At 48.1% G+C, this 11208-nt stretch overlaps 1 long non-coding RNA gene and 1 pseudogene across 1 annotated transcript; both read right to left on the bottom strand.

Moving 5' to 3' along the window:
- Positions 1 to 8420: 8420 nt before the first annotated feature.
- On the bottom strand, positions 8421 to 8599 carry LOC139280462 (U2 spliceosomal RNA; annotated as a pseudogene).
- Positions 8600 to 9538: 939 nt separating this feature from the next.
- On the bottom strand, positions 9539 to 10526 carry LOC139279290 (uncharacterized). The gene is made up of 3 exons (XR_011596436.1): positions 10127 to 10526; positions 9848 to 10011; positions 9539 to 9610 (listed from the first exon to the last, which is right to left on the bottom strand). It is a non-coding gene; the product is annotated as an uncharacterized lncRNA (long non-coding RNA).
- Positions 10527 to 11208: the final 682 nt, after the last annotated feature.

Below are 11208 nucleotides of genomic sequence, written 5' to 3'. Positions count from 1 at the left end.
GAAGCGGAAGAGGAGAGCCGATTGGCTGGCTGCTTCAGGCCCTTCTGGTTCCTCCTGTTCCTCTTGCTAAAAAAAACTTACCAGATGGGAGTTTCAAGACGGTTGCTTGGTAGACCCTTTGAACATCCCCCAATCTGAGGTAGCTGTTCACAACCACAAGGCCCATTTTCAGTTCTCCTGCCACTTGAACCTCCGCCATGCAAAGACCCAGGAAAATGAGGCAAAACGTGTTTTTACGTCATTCGAGATTCAGTACCATAATATTCACATGTTCCAAGTGGAAAACCCCTGGACATGCGCAAAGGACCACTAGACCCGATTTTAAGAGTTTCCGTCCCTTTTTCTAACTCTGCTTCGCATTGAATATCTACAGCATGATGTGCTGTTATAAACCACATTGAAATACTTAACTACATCACTTCAAAGTAACAGTGATTTTCTGGTTCTTCCCCTATCCAACCCTCCTAATCAACATAACAAAAACAGATTATCTGGTCATTATCACATTGCTGTTTGTGGGACCTTGCTCTGAGCAAATTGGCTGCCGCGTTTCTCACATTACAACAGTGACTGCACTTCAAAAAGTACTTCATTGGCTGTAAAGCGCTTTGGGCCATCCGGTGGTCGTGAAAGGCAATATATAAATGTAAGTCTTTCTTTTATCCATGAAGACAATGTCCCTTTAATTCAGGTTAATACATGCAATGCTGCACTCAGCGTGTATTTTTAATGAGGCCTGGGAAGACTCAACTCTAAGTTTCACTGCCCGTGCACTTAAGTATTACTGCCATTGTAATTGTGGTCGATAACTGCTGTAAATGTTACTCAGTTGAAAAGTAGACATTTCAAATTGAGCGTAACATAAAGTGGAATTTAGGTGGTGATTTCGAGATCAGCTGTGATAAAGAAGTTTGTTTTAAAAGGTCTAAATATTAATTAGACCTTCATATTTGCGCCACCCGTTAGCGCCATGAAATGGTGAAAAAATGGCGGCCGCGCTCTTCCACCAGCTGGTGGCGGGTCCCACGGCGACCGCCATTTTCGGCGGGTTGTCTGCGCTGCCGTTACCTGCTATCGGCGAGAGTATTTTAATGAGGTGGAGTGTGACATCAATCCGCGTGCAGCGCCAAGTGGACGCCATCTCTTCCATTTTGGAGTTCTTCACTTGCATTGCTGCCTGCGCTAATTAACGGCAGTATTTTCTGCCACTAACAGGGCTTTCAGCAGCGTTAGCGGCCATGAGGAGTCTGACAGGACTTATGAGGATGAACAGCGGAACTTCAAATACCTCCTTTGTCAAGGGTCTTCTTTTAAACTTACATTCTTTGCCCATTAGTGGCTGTCTGTCCCACCTGCGACAGAGACTGTAATTCCTGAATTGGACTGTTCAGTCACCTGAGAACCCACTTTTGGGGTGGAAGCAAGTCTTCCGCGATTTCGAGGGACTGCCGATGATATGATGATGGGAGGTGGCGTGGGGTTGCATCTTTTGGCAGCTTTCCGGGAAGCCTACAGTGTTTGTAGGTCAGTAAATCAATGGGACAGATCCATTGCCATGATTGAAGATGATCTCCGATTAAAATCTCTGCATTCATGTCATAAACAAACAAAAAGTCTCTCATCATCATCATATCATCATCATAGGCAGTCCCTCGGAATCGAGGAAGACTTGCTTCCACTCCTGGTGAATTCTTTGGTGGCTGAACAGTCCAATACAAGGGCCACAGACACTCTCACAGGTGGGACAGACAGTCGTTGAAGGAAAGGGTGGGTGGGGAGTCTGGTTTGCCGCATGCTCCTTCCGCTGCCTGCGCTTGATTTCTGCATGCTCTCGGCGTAGAGACTCGAGGAGCTCAGCGCCCTCCCAGATGCACTTTCGCCACTTAGGGCGGTCTTTGGCCAGCGATTCCCAAGTGTCAGTGGTGATGTCACACTTTATCAGGGAGGCTTTGAGGGTGTCCTTGTAACGTTTCCACTACCCACCTTTGGCTCGTTTGCCGTGAAGGAGCTCCGCACAGAGCACTTGCTTTGGGAGTCTCGTGTCTGGCATGCGAACTATGTGGCCTGCCCAGCGGAGCTGATCGAGTGTGGTCAGTGCTTTAAGGCTGGGGATGTTAGCCTGGACAAGGACGCTGATGTTGGTGCGCCTGTCCTCTGGGGATTTGCAGGACCTTGCAGAGACATCATTGGTGATATTTCTCCAGCGACTTGAGGTGTCTACTGTACATGGTCCATGTCTCTGAGCCTTACAGGAGGGCGGGTATTACTACAGCCCTGTAGACCATGAGCCTGGTGGCAGTTTTGAAGGCCTGGTCTTCAAATACTCTTTTCCTCAGGCGGCCGAAGGCTGCACTGGCGCATTGGAGGCGATGTTGGATTTCGTCGTCAATGCCTGTTCTTGTTGATAGGAGGCTCCCGAGGTATGGGAAGTGGTCTATGTTGTCCAGGGCCACGCCGTGGATCTTGATGACTGAGGGGCAGTGTGGAGGACCTTTGTTTTACGGATGTTTAGCATAAGGCCCATGCTTTCTTACGCCTCAGTAAATATGTCGACTAAGTCCTGGAGTTCAGCCTCTGTATGTGCGCAGACACAGGCGTCATCCGCGTACTATAGCTCGACGACAGAGGTTGTGGTGGTCTTGAACCTGGCCTGGAGACGGCACAGGTTGAACAGGTTCCCACTGGTTCTGTAGTTTAGTTCCACTCCAGCGGGGAGCTTGTTGACTGTGAGGTGGAGCATGGCGGCGAGAAAGATTGAGAAGAGGGTTGGGGCGATGACGCAGCCCTGTTTGACCCCGGTCTGGATGTGGATTGGGTCTGTGATGGATCCATTGGCAAAGATCACGGCCTGCATGTTGTCGTGGAGCAGGCGGAGGATGATGATGAACTTTTGGGGGCATCTGAAATGGAGGAGGACGCTCCATAGACCCTCGCGGTTGACAGTATCAAAGGCCTTTGTAAGGTCGAAGAAGGCCACGTATAAGGGCTGCCGCTATTCCTGCAGCTGTCGCGCTGCAAAAATCATGTCCGTTGTGCCCCGTAGGGGACGAAATCCACACTGTGACTCCGGGAGGAATTCCTCGGCCACGGGAAGAAGACAGTTGAGGAGGACTCTAGCGACGACTTTCCCAGTGGCTAATAGCAAGGAGATTCCTCTGTAGTTGCTGCAGTCAGACTTGTGCCCTTTTTTAAACATGGTCACGATCACTGCATCTCTGAGATCCCCCGGCATGCTCTCCTCCCTCCAGATGAGAGAGATGAGGTCATGTATTCGCGCCAGCAGTGCCTCTCCGCCATACTTCAATGCCTCAGCAGGGATTCCATCTGCACCCGTAGCCTTGTTGTTTTTAAGCTTTCTTATGGCTTTTTCTACCTCTTGCAGTATTGGGGGTCTTACTGAGGTGGTGGCGGGTAGCATGCTGCGGGATAGAGTCGAGAACACTCGAGTCAAAGGCAGAGTCTCTATTGAGGAGATCTTCGAAGTGCTCCTTCCAGCGGGCCCTGACTGCCTCGGTGTCCTTGATGAGTGTTTCCCCGTTCTTGGCCATCAACGAGGTGGGGCCTTGGGCGTTTGGCCCGCAGGTGGCCTTGACTGCGATGAAGAATCCTCGCACATCATGGCTGTCGGCCAGCTGCTGTAGCTCCTGTGCTTTCTTCAAAAAGTCGCTAAACATCGGGTGGCAGCTGATATTTCTGGAGCACGTACGACAACTGTTGGGGTCGCTCCTTCCTTCCCCGCTCCCCTACACTGTGAGAGGGAGAGTGAGGCGACCTTTGGCTTCCTTCTGAGATTAGTAGTTCCAAGAGTGCGTTTAATTATCAAATCACCGCCACGCCGATGACAATGAGCCGGCAGGACCAAAATGCCAGTACTGGCTGTGCTCTCTCTTGGCTGGCAGCCATTATCCTTGGCCACCAATGTTACCGGCAGTTTTCCAGCAATCCCCAATTTCTAGGTCTAAATATTTAATACAAATGTATGAGAAAGGATTGGAATTATGTCACGATGGAACAATATTTCGGCCCAGATCTGCATCAAACTCAGGATTTGCTTCAAAGTGCAATCCGAGTAAATAACTCCACACGATTCAAAGACCTGTCATCCTGTCTCCTACTGCAGCATGTGCTTTCCCAGCAGCTTTAAAATGTAGAATTTCTTCCCTTCCTCTGTCTTTCCTTCCTCCTGGAATCCTTCAAAACCCAAACTGTTTATCTCCTTAAAGCATGTTTAAATGATTAAATTTATGCAATTTTAACTGAACTGCATTGAGTGTTGCTAAAAAAAAAAATCTCTCTCTATCTGTCACCGATGGCCAGGGGTACAAACTTCTTCATGAGTGCCATAAACAATCCATTGTATTTGGCCAGTAAGGTTGAAATGGGCAGTGTTTATTAGTATTTCCATTTCCCTGCTTCTACCTAGCACTGCACCTATTTACCCAGCAGAAAATTCGAGAACTCATTCAACAGACGCAGGCAAGATGGATTGAATTTGCAAAGATCTGGCTTGGAATTTTATTATGGGCACTGTAAAAGCTACTGCCTGTGGTTAGCATTTTAGAGGCCACTGAACCCAGTAAGGCCCTGATTTAAGAAAGAAAGGAAGAACTTGCATTTATCATCATAGGCAGACCCTCGAAATCGAGGAAGACTTGCTTCCACTCTAAAAGTGAGTTCACAGGTGGCTGAACAGTCCAATACAGGAATTACAGTCTCTGTCACAGGTGGGACAGACAGTGGTTGAAGGAAAGGGTGGGTGGGGAGCCTGGTTTGCTGCACGCTCCTTCCGCTGTCTGCTCTTGATTTCCACATGCTCTCGGCGACGAGACTCGCCCTCCCGGACGCTCTTCCTCCACTTTGGGCGGTCTTGGTCCAGGGGCTCCCAGATGTCGGTGGGGATGTTGCATTTTATCAAGGAGACTTTGAGGGTATACTTGAAACGTTTCCTCTGCCCACCTGGGGCTCGCTTGCCATGTCAGAGCTCCGAGTAGAGCGCTTGCTTAGGGAGTCTCGTGTCGGGCACGCGGACGATGTGGCCCGCCCAACAGATTTGGTCGAGTGTGGTCAGTGCTTCAATGCTGGAGATGTTGGCCTGAGCGAGAACACTGACGTTGGTGTATCGATCCCCCCAGTGGATTTGCAGGATCTTGCAGAGACAGCATTGGTGGTATTTCTCCAGCGCTTTGAGATGTCTGCTATATATAGTCCGCGTCTCTGAGCCATATAGGAGGGCGGGTATCACTACTGCCCTGTAGACCATAAGCTTGGTGCCAGATTTGAGGTCCTGGTTTTCAAACATTCTCTTTCTCAGGCGATCGAAGGCTGCGCTGGCACTCTGGAGGTGGTGTTGGACCTCGTCATCAATGTCTACCTTTGCTGATAGTAGGCTCCCGAGGTATGGAAAATGGTCCACGTTGTCCAAGGCCACGCCGTGGATTTTGATGACTGGGGGGGCAGTGCTGTGTGGCGGGGTCAGGTTGGTGGAGAACCTTTGTCCTGCGGATGTTTAATGTAAGGCCCATGCTTTCGTACGCCTCAGGAAGGTGTTGAAGATGGCTTGGACTTCGGCCTCTGAATGTGCGCAGATGCAAGCGATGTCTGTGTACTGTAGTTCGATGACAGGGACTACCTTGGATCTAGCCTGGAGGTGGCGAAGGTTGAACAGATTCCTGTTGGTTCTATAGTCTAGTTCCACTCCAGCAGGGTTGTTGAGAGTGAGATGGAGCATTGCAGCAAGGAAGATCTTGTGGGCCGTCTCAGAGACTCCCCCTGCGGGATAAGCGAACGTCTCATGACTCTCCAGCTCACCCTAGCCCAGAACCAGTGCGCCACAGTCATCAGCGCGTACGCCCCAACACTCGACACAACAGATGAGGCCAATGAAGAATTCTACCCCAGTCTCAAACAATCCCTGTCCCGAGTCTCCATGGATGACAAGCTGATCTTCCTTGGTGACTTTAACGCAAGAGTCAGTAAGGACACAGACCTCTGGGGAGGCGTGATTGGCAGAGAGGGGGTAAGGAAAAACAACTCAAGTGGTACTCTGCTCCTGACAAAATGCTTAGAATATGACCTTGTCATCACCAACTTGCATTTATATAGTGCCTTTCACAAACTCAGGATGTCTCAAAGCACTTTACAGCCAATTAAGTACTTTCGAAGTGGAGTCACTGTTGTAATGGGGGGAAATAACGCAGCCAATTTGCACACCGGAAAGTCCCACAAATGCCAATGAGATAATGACTAGATCACCTGACTATTAGTGATGTAGGTTGATGAATTAAATATTGGCCAGAGAATTCCCCTGTTGTCTGCATATGGGATCTTTGACGTGCATCAGAGAGAGCAGGCGTGGCCTCATTTTACATCTCATCTGAATGGTAGCACTTCCAACAGTTGTAGAAAAACAGGTGTGCAAAATAAGTCAGCCTCCCCCGCTCTATTTGTATTGAACAGCCTAGGTGAAAGGTCAAGGCCCTTAGGGCTAAATGCTACCAAGGTTGAAAGGATTTGTTTTACTTCAATCTCATGTCAAATAATGGAAGTGATTATCAGGAATAAACCTGAGGATTATCTGTACAATAAAACCTAGTAAACAGCAGTCAACATAGATTCAGAAGGAGAAGATCCTGACTGACCCTTGACTTCTTTGAAGCAGTGACAACCCAAGGAGACTGTGGAAAGCCCTATGATGTGTTGTACCTCGATTTCCAAACGGCATTTGACAAAGTTCCACACGAAAGGCTGTAAGTTCAGCTCAAAGCTATGGAGATTCAGGCTTAATCTTATGAATGGATAAGAAATTGGCTGAAGGGTAGAAAACAATGGATAGTTGTTAGAGGAATCCTGTCAAAGTGGAGAACATACTGAATGTCGGAGACCTCAGAAAGACTGGCAAAATTTGGGCTTTTCAGCCTTGAAAGAAGGGATCTGAGAAGAGATCCTGTAGAGGTAAAAATAGTTAGATCCAGGGGAAAGATTCATTCAGAAATTGACTGTAAACTAAATTGCAAATGTAACACAAGGGACACAGGTTCAAACTTGTAAAAGGCAAGTTTGGGACTAATTCCAGAAGTTATTCTTCATATAACAGGTGACCAATACATTGAAACGGACCTCTGGAGGCAATAACTCTGGAATCATTTAAGAAACACTTCAATGCTGCAAAGGGGGGACTTTAGGATGAATGAACTGAGATGGGCTGAATGGACTTGTACATCTGCATTCATCAGGTGACTGCTGCACTATATGCTCGGAGGAATGATGACATAAAGTTCCCCATGACCGCCCAGGCAATACATGAAAGGGCTGTGGGATTCTCCAGGATTGCTGGCTTTCCAAAGGTACAGGGCAACATTGATTGTAGCCACATCACCTTGCGAGCACCTTTGGAGGATTCCGAGATGTATAGGAACAGGAAAGGCTTCCACTCCATTAATGTGCAGCTCGTGTGTGATAACATGCATCACATCGTGTCAGTTGATGCAAGGTACCCTGGGAGCACCCATAATGCGTTCATCCTACGCGAGAGCGCTATATCTGCCATGTTTCAGCAGCAGCCAGAAGGGCAGAGCTGGCTACTGGAGCCAAAGGGTATGGCCTCGCCACCTGGCTCATGAACAGCCTACACGTAACCTGGACGGAAGCTGACCGGGAATACAACATGTCACACATTTCGGCACGCAGCATAATAGAGAGGACCATTGGCATCTTGAAACAGCGTTTCCGATGCCTGGACCACTCCGGAGGCTACTTGCTATACTTCCCTGAGATTGTTGGTCAGTTCACTGTTGTGTGCTGCATGCTGCACAATTTAGCCATCATGAGTCAGCAGCAGCTGGTAGTAGAAGACCAACCTAAGGTGAGAGTGGCTGATGGTAATGATGAGGAAGATGCAGATGACGAGGAGGAGGAGGAAGAGGAAGCCATGCAACTACCTGAACCCAGAGCACGACGACGGAGGAGGGCGGGCCCTTGTGCCCCTTTAACGATTGCTCAAGACTTGCGCCAGCAGCTCATCCGTGAACGCTTTGCTGCCTGAGGGCTCAGCGGCAACTATTCCACATGGACCATGTTTACTGTTTGGACCTGTTCCGTAATGTTGTGTTGTGTTAATGGAACAAATAATGGAAATGATTCAGTTATAATGTAAAATATATTTTATTCAAAAATTTAACAAACATTTATTTGTACTTAACTTTAATAAAAATATTCTTGTATCAAACTTTAAAATTTTCATTAAAGATCACTTACAAACTTTAACATCACTTACAAACTTTTAAATTTGTAAATTTACATAACTTATAAAAAACTTTTAATTTGAGAAGTTTTTTTTTTATCCAATTTCGTTCCAGATCAACTCTAACGCCAAAGATCACTTTGCGCCAATGTGTTTGATCTTAGGCCAAAAGGCCGAGAGGCGAAGTTGCACCGTTCCTGGAAATATTGCAATACCAGGTCGGTGCATGGAGTGGACGGGGCATGCCCCTGATCCAGCTCCCTGTCCAAAAATCAATTCAATATCATGTCCCCATAGGGGATATTAAACTGATAAGAACAGATACTACACTTGATCTTAGCCAAAAGGCCGAGAAGCGATTTAATTTGAGAACAGTTACAACAGTAACAAGAAAGGCTGCACCCATCTCTCCTCCACCTTATTCTAAGACCGCCCGCTGCGCTTGGTCTTGTTGACTCCACCCTTACCCGCAGGCGGTGGCGCAGCGATTCTCGGGTTGGTACCAAGCTTATTCTTTCGAACATCTCGGATAATGCACACTTCTTGATGGCGGGGGGGGGGAGGGGGTGCGGGGGAGCAGGCGGTAAGGTGGAGGGCCTGGCTTGGGCCTCTTCAGAGGCTGGTCTGGGGATTGGAGTGGGAGTGGCAGTTGATTCTGTCAATGGGCGGAGCTAACTCCGACATTCCCTCCCTCATGTTCACCAACAGTATTTCAGCTACTTGAAACATTCCCTCCCTCATGTTTGCTGACAGTGCATCAGCTACCTGCGACATTCCCTCCCTCATGTGCACCGAGATTCTATCCGCTGCCTGAGATAGTCCCTCCCTCATGTTCCCGGACAGTGTTCCCATTTCTCGTGAGAGTGTTGTTACTTCTCCCGACACCTCATCACCCACCCCACTGATGGTGTCCAGGAGTGACCGTGTAAGGTCAATGCTCTCCGCACTCATTGCCATCATCTGAACCACATCTGTGAACATCCTGCATTTCAGGAGAGCGCTGTAGAGCTCTCCTTCCCCTCCTCACACTGGGTGTGGCTCGTTGCATCCAACTGGGACCCGCAGCCTCGGATGGTGGGACCCTGGGTGTGCCTCGCTGCATCCCACTGGGACCCACAGCCTCGGACTGTGGGAAACCATTGAATGTCCCAACAACACTCGTATCACTCAGGAAAGGGACGGCACTTCAAAGGGCGGCACCTGCACCTCCTCCAAAGTGAGTACAACAGTGGGGGCTTCATCCATCACCCCCCATCCCCCCACCCCACTCACCCCCATGCTCTTGATCTGGAGGGTGGGATTGGAAGATGTTTTCCTCTTCAGGCTCGTCCGCGTCTGAATCTTCTGCATTGTCAGGATTGGCCTCAAGTTCTGTAAAATATAACAGAACAGACAAATGGTTAGCAGCAGAGGAGGGGGCAGGGTGGGTGGCATGTGTGGCCACACACAGCGCAGGCAGCAGGCTGATTTGAAGGACCATGATGAATGATAGCACATTGCATCACCCAAAGCGTAGCTGATGGAGACATCTCCATGAACCGAAGTATGGCTAGCCCGTGCAGTACTTAACATTTAGCAAAGCCAGACTGTGGAACTTGCAGGACTTACACTCTCCCTCAAGTTTTGGGCCCAGCTTGTACGGTGGTGGTTACTTTTCACCAGGCAGGATTCATCAAAGCAGCGACCCTCTCTCCCAAGGGTGTCAGTGGGTGCAGATTTGCCAGGCCTCCTCCTGTTCGAGTTCTTTCCCATTTGTTGTGTGCCACCTTCCTCTGCAAAGATGAAAATATAACTTTTTAGAGAGGGTGTCTTTCTGCTGGGTGGGACATATACAGCTGGTCACATTTACAATTGCAATTCCATTGAATAAATAAAAATATTACTTACACTAACACTTGACCAAGGTCCTACCACTTCTCTTTCACTGGCCTCAGACCTCAGGGTGGTCACCATTGCACAGTAATCTTCTGCAAGTGGGTTCCAGCGTTTCTTCACTTCTTTTGGTGAAACTTATATGTGACCTCTGCTGGTGTCCAGCTCGTGCCATCTGCCCTTAATTACAGTAACCAGTGCCTCCACTTCATCCTGTAAGAAATTCTTGGTCCTTGAGCCGCGTTGCATATTGTATTGCAGCTTCGATTTGTCCAATGAGAAATAAAGTTCTCACACACAGCTGGCTCTTTAAAAATGGCTGAATGCAGACCAGGAGCTGTACTGGGCATGCGCGCCCATAGCAATCACGTAAAAACCGGGGGCAGCGTTTTTTCGGCGCAGACTTTAGGCTCCACCCAGCCGAAACTACAGGACAGGCTGCGCGGCACCAATTTAAAAAAATAGAATGCGGAAACTTACTGCTTATTTTTTTGGAGTAGTTGAGGCCAAGAAAAGTGGGCATAACTCTGGCAATACACCAAAAAACGGCATTGGGGAAAATTGAGCTCTATGCCCCCAGATTTTAGACTCTCCAGTCAGGTGAAACAATCTCTCAGCATCTATCTTGTCAATCCACCTTAGGATCTTGTATGTTTCAATGAGATTACCTCTCATTCTGCTAAGCTCCAGAGAGTATAGGCCCATTCTACTCCAATTCAGTGCAGACACAGCAAGGAAGGCAAGGGCATAGGATGGTGTATTTGGACCTTACGAAGAAAGAGAGGAATATTCTACCCATGCTGCCGTTTCTCATCACCACCAATGTGGGCACCGTTGAGAAAATGGTTTTTCATTATTACCACCAGGCCAAACAATTGTGACATCAGTGATAGAATTATTAGTCATGGAAACATTTAGCTTGTAGTGTATTGAGGTAGGATATTACATTTGTTCTTTCATATGTTTGAGTCAAATCATTCAAACATGTATTAGTTGGATTGTCCCGAATAAATAAGTTAGAAAGAAGATGAGGAGCTATTTGTTTTCTTCGTCCATATTTTAAAACAGTAACAGATGGTTCCTCTTTAAGCTGTTTC

The sequence above is a fragment of the Pristiophorus japonicus genome, chromosome 14 (assembly GCF_044704955.1).
Source record: "Pristiophorus japonicus isolate sPriJap1 chromosome 14, sPriJap1.hap1, whole genome shotgun sequence".
NCBI lineage: Eukaryota > Metazoa > Chordata > Chondrichthyes > Pristiophoridae > Pristiophorus > Pristiophorus japonicus.
Note: the sequence above shows the minus strand (reverse complement) of the source record. Positions and strands in the feature narration are given on the sequence as shown.